The following is a 6,154-nucleotide window of genomic DNA, read 5'->3' on the forward strand; positions in this document are numbered from 1 at the left end:
CCAGGCAGAAGCAGAACTGCCCTCCCTTGGACCTCTGTTACCTGGGAAACCACACAAAGGAATTGACCCTCTTGGGAGTCAATCTCCCTCTGGTAATTCCTCCTAGAAACAGTCATCCAGGGGTCTCATCCTTGCTTGACTCCAGATCCAACTGCACAGACAACCAAACTTTATTGTCACACCCTTCCTCTTCATGGCTAGTGGCTGGGGCTGGTGTCCCAACCCTGTGTGCTGGCTCTTCCTTATAACCACATTTACCTGCAGCTTCTCAGGGACTCTGTTTTAAGTCACTTCATGGACACAAACTTATGAATAATCAAATGTCCCTGTCACTTGGGAAACTGCAAGAACTCCTTGTATAGAGACAAGGGCAAAATACAAGTATTTTTTGTTATACTGTGGTAACATACATTCACATTCCATAATGTTTAGACAATTTTTTTGTGCTTATTATTTTTTTCCTGCTGTCTGAATTATGTCATGAGAGGAAGGATGACAAGAGAAACCAGGCCACAGCAGGATGGTGAAGTCTTGTCTCAGAAGCAGCTGGCATTTCTTCAAGCAACTATATTCAGTCATTGTATTCAGGAAACATAAGGAAACAGACACCTTTTTTAAAAATGTAGTTTTTTTTAAAAAAATGATAAATTATGTTCAAATATATCAGGGACCACAGGGAAGTATTTTTGAGTGTTTTGAATGTTTGAAAGCTCTCACCAAAACATTTAATTAATTTATTTTTTGGGGGGACTGTTGTGTTTATAAAAAGATAAAGAGAGAAGGAGTATGTTTGGTGGATGTGTGGTCAGGTGTAGGGGAAGGGGGTGCCCCTTAGGGACCAGTCACAGAGGGTATAGTATAGAATAGAGTTTATTTAGGGCATGGGGAAGGGAGTTGAGAGGGTAGTAGAGGTAGAGAAAGGGAGGGGAGAGAGAGAGGGAGAGGGAGAGGGAGAGGGAGAGGGAGAGAGGAGTAAAGGCCAGCCATGAGCACGAGGAGAGAGGGGGGAGGGGAGTGGGGGGAGGGGTAAGAGGACAGAGTGGGAGCAAGAAAAGCAAGAGCAAGAGAGCAGAGGGGGCTGGCCAGCAGTCCCTTTTACAGTGAGTCAGGCACACCTGGCTGTTGCCAGGTAACCATGGGGCAGAGCTTAGACAAAATGCTAACAGGGACTCTGTATTCCCAAGGTTGGCTTTCGATGTGGCTGTTATTTGAATGGAGAAAACAATTTATACTGGAAACCCAGGTCAGTACACATTTGATGTAGTCCAGCTGGGATGGAGACAAATGAGTGGCCTTATGCTTCAACTCTCAGAAGTCTGCAATTATCCAATTGGCGACCTTGCGTTTCTTCACAGATGTTTGCAGAGAGAAGGCCCCTCGTGGTCCTGCTAATAGCTACCTGTTTGATATCAGATCAACCACTTAACCTCTCTGGCTTCTATCCTTTCCACAAATAAAATAAATAGGTTAAGCTTAACTTCCCCTCAGATCCTTTCAACTCTCAAAAAAAAAATTCTATTGATCTTGGAGTTTTTAAGTTTTTCATCGAGCGTGTCTTATTGAACTTTAAAATTTTTTTTCTTACATTGATTCTAGATAAAACTACTTACTAGTTGCAGTTTAATTCAGAGCAGGAGAAGTTATTGGTGAATGTGTAATGCATGAGAAACAGTAAATAAATATCCTCATAGCTTATCAGCATGCTATTTACCAGTTATGATTCTTCAAAGATTTTTCAGAGAAACGATTCTGATTCCCACAGCATTCTGTCCTCGTTCACAAAGACTGGGGCTCACAGACCAAGGGGTTGGTTGCTCAGGGAGCTGTTTCATGTGTTCTGTTTGTTCCATGATTCGCTTTGTTTTATTTATTGAAAAGATTTATTTTTAATTGTATGTGTGTGTGTATATATATATATATATATACATATATATGTATGTATATATACGTATACACACACACAAACATACACATGTACATGCACATATACATATGCATGCATGCACGTGCCCCCCCCCCCCCCCCCCCCCCCAGGAAAAGAGAGAAAGAGGCCACCACGGAAGAGGAAGAATGTACAGGAGGGAGAAGGAGAGTCACCATGGGCTTCATGATAGAAGTGCCGAGATAACTAAGAATTAGAAGGGACAATACCCAGGATGCCACATGCCATTTATGAAGCCAGCTGCTGACATTGTCCTGAACGGGGGAAAGTGGAATATTCCCTGAGATTTGAAACAAGACAAGGATGCTCCCATCGCACCACGTCATTTAATAGAGTGCCAGAAAATCTAGTCCTCTGGGAAAAGATTTCAAATTACCACTGATGGTAGGAGAGAGAGAGAGAGAGAGAGAGAGAGAGAGAGAGAGAGAGAGATCCCAAATGCCATGAAAAACACAACTATACCTTTTCCAATTCTTCAATTTCTTTATAAGATCACATTGTACCCCACCTATCTCTCTAGACTAGAATCTTGGTTAAGCAGACAGTTACATCAGCTTTGGGAGACAAGAAGATGATTCAGCCTCTCTGGCGATGGTACCCACTTCAGAGTCTTTGCAGTGTCTGGTGGAGTGTTTTTATATGCACAACATTTGGAATCATATTGGGAGCTCAGTAAAGGTCGTTGCTGCCATGTTCCATTGCTAATTTTCCATTTTGTTGTTTTTGTATACAGCAAGAGAGACAGAGAGGAATAAAGAGAAGGAGAGGGAGAGGGAGAGGGAGAGGGAGAGGGAGAGAGAGTTAAAATCATGGATTTCAAAGCCCTACCCCAGCCTCTTGCCTTGATCTAATCCTTTGTAACTTAGTAGTTGTCAAAGCAGGAGTCCGGGGTGAGGTGAACATGAAGTCTTCTAAAACACACTTGCCAGCCAGTCATCTTGTGTCACTTCAGACAACATGAATCAACATCTCAAGACAGAAACAAAGCTCCACTAGCAATCACGCAGGTATGCATGTGTTTGAAAGGAGCCCCTCTGGCTAAGAACAAATTCAGCTTGTGTTCAAGCCATGATCGGCTTTGAGTAAATAATCCTTTCATAGAGAGTAGCTTCTCTTCTAGCTAAGAAATCAGTGCAAGTCTGCCGCTCAGCATAGCATCCTTCTTTTCTGAAACACCCCAAAGGTTACATTTTAAGCAAGTGTTTGTTTATCCTATGAGCCCCTTCCAGAACTGCCTGTTGTATTAAAGCCCACTGTGTATAAGCTATCAAGCTTCATATCTGATCAAAATGGGGGCTGACAGACTCAAATAGTAGCAGGGATGGGGAAGGTTTTATAAACAGTGGAAGGGCACAGAACAGCCACAGATGCACACAGCCTTCAGTTCCAGGGCCAGAGACATATGACAGATTCCAGGGACTATAGCACACTTCAGGGTACTTGAAACACTCACTGGCTTGGGATAGCTGACTTTGGTTGTCAGCTTGATGGGATCTACAGTCGCATGAGAGACATGCTTCTGTGTGGGTCTATGGGGACTTCTCCAGGAAGGAGTAACTGAGTTGAGATCTCAGAATGGGCAGGACCTTCCTGTAGTGGTGTAGAAAAAAAAAAAAAGGAAGTTCCTGGAAAAAAAGCTGTGCCTTCCTGCCTTCACTTCTTGCCTGTGAGTGCATCTCCCTGGATCCTGCTGCTGCTGTCTTTCCCTGACATCCAGCCCAGTTTATTCAGCCTTTCCATGTGGGATGAGGACCAGTGATTCCTTTGGAGTTTTTTGGAACTTCAGCAACAGATGAGAACAGCTAATCCACATAACCCTGTGGGCTGAGCAGCTACAGGGTTCTAAGCCTCTCCAGCAGGCGGGTAGTCACCACTGGACTCTCCAGCCCCATCCTGTAAACCAGTGGTTCTCACCCTGTGGGGCATGACCACTTTGGACAAATGGCCGTTCCATTTCAGATATTTACATTATGATTCATAACAGTAGCATAATTACAGTTATGAAGTAGCTATCAAAATAACTTTATGGTTGGGGGGGGTCACCACAACACGAGGAACTGTATTCAAGGGTCACAGTGTTAGGAAAGTTGAGAACCACTGCTGTAAACCAATCTAACAATCTCCCCTTTACTATACATCAATTCTATTGGTTCTGTTCCTCTAGAGAACCCTACTACAGAGCTCTACTCTTAAACTCTAGTTATTTGGTGTGTAGAAAACATGCCCAATGATGCCAAAAAAAAATCTGGATTTTTTAAAAATGGAATAATACTTCTTGAAAATTAGTGTTAAGTGATTTGTTGATTGGTGTGACTTTGAGTCTTAATAAATGAATCCAATGTAAAACTTCTTTCTCTCTTTTTTTTGTAGGAAAACCATGTAGATATAATAGTGTGCACCTACTGGCAAATTTAGCATTGGCACTAGCAATCACAGGTCCTGATGCTGCGTGCTTGCAGGCTGTAGGGTGTAATATGCTTACGGAAACCCCCCGCCATTTACTTGGTGTTTGACAGGACAAATCTGTAACTTGCATATGGCAAGGTGTGATTTTTGAGTGGGGTTTGGCACAGATAGGACAGGATTCTTTCTCTTCCAGAGCATCTTTTTACAGTTATTAATATTAACATAGTATGTGATGGATTCAAAGCTGCTCTAGATACTACATAAGAGAGGTCTTAGTAATAACTGGAGGTTTCACACAAATCACAGGGTGGGTTCTCCCATTGCCCTTGAACATGGTCTCCTCCTGTTCCCATGACGACTAATTTTTCTGTTTGAGGGATCTGATGAGCAGAGAATGGCAAGATACCTCAGCTGTAGAAAATTAACACACAAGAACCCTTGTTAAGCAATGTTAAGTGGGTTTATATGTGGAAGAATTTTCTGAACCTGTGGATGCTACTGCAGCTTACCCCCCCCCCCCGTTGTCCCTGATAAAATGACATCCATGGCAACAGCACATCTGTCACTTGCCAGGTGCCAGATGTTGGTCTACATTCTTTTTACATGTGCCCGAGAAAGTAGGTCACTTGCCTGGGGTAGTCTAGCTCATGTCAGAGGGAAGGAAGGCTCAGTCTAGGTTATTTCTTAAGTTTCCTTCTTCCAGGCAGTTCCATCCATGACAGGTCATGGGGTTAATTTTCCATGAGGCATAGTTTTGGAAATGCTAGCATACAGAGTGTGTGAGAGAGGAAGAGAATGGAGAAGGGCATCTGCAGAATGAATTGCAGAGGAACATCGTCACAGTAGTCTCGGGTATGGGAGAATCTGCCCTCATCTGGGCGATGAAATGGTTCATGTGTGTGGTTAGGATTCAGGATTTAAAACATGTAAAAATCTTTCTCCCATATCTGGTAAGGTGTGTGTGTGTGTGTGTGTGTGTGTGTGTGTGTATACAAGACATTTAAAACTTTCAATTATAATTCTGGCACACTGCACACATGCGACAATTCCTACATCAGAGGCATTGTTTTTTAAATTGAATATTTTCTTTGTTTACATTTCAAATGTTTTCCCCTTTCCAGGTATCTCCTTTGGAAACCTCTATCCCATCCACCCTCCCCCTGCCTCTATGAGGATGCTCCCCCACCCACCCACTCCTGTCCTCCCGCTCTGGCATTTTCCTACACTGGGGCATCGAAGACCCTCTGCCCAAGGGCCTCTCCTCCCACTGATGTCCAACATGTCCATCCTCTGTCACATATGTGACTGGAGCCATGGGTTCTCCATGTGTACTCTTTGGTTGATGGTCCAGTCCTCCAGAGCTCCAGGAGGTCTGGCCTGTTGACACTGTTGCTCCCTCCATGGGACTGCAAACCCCCTCAGCTCCTTCAGTCCTTCCAACTTCTCCATCTGGGATCCCCACTCTCAGTCCAATGGTTGGCTGGGAACTTCTGCCTCCATCAGAGGCGTCTTATCTCACAGTGTACTACCCTAATGTAGTAGGGGCATTGGCTCCACTAGCCAGTTCCTACATCCAGCCCTGAGCAGCTCAGAATTAATTTGAACAGGATACATAAATTCTCTTTGTATACCAGTCTTTTTTTTTTTTTAACAAACCATATAAATAGGTGAAATAGATAGCTATAAGACATAGGAAAAAATGCTCACCCTTAATTAAAGAAATGGAAATGAGAACATAAATCAATAGTCTTTTTTTTTTTCTCCCTACATCACAAATTGGCACACTGGGCAGGTCATCATCTATAT

This window comes from Mus caroli, chromosome 10 (assembly GCF_900094665.2).
Source record: "Mus caroli chromosome 10, CAROLI_EIJ_v1.1, whole genome shotgun sequence".
NCBI lineage: Eukaryota > Metazoa > Chordata > Mammalia > Rodentia > Muridae > Mus > Mus caroli.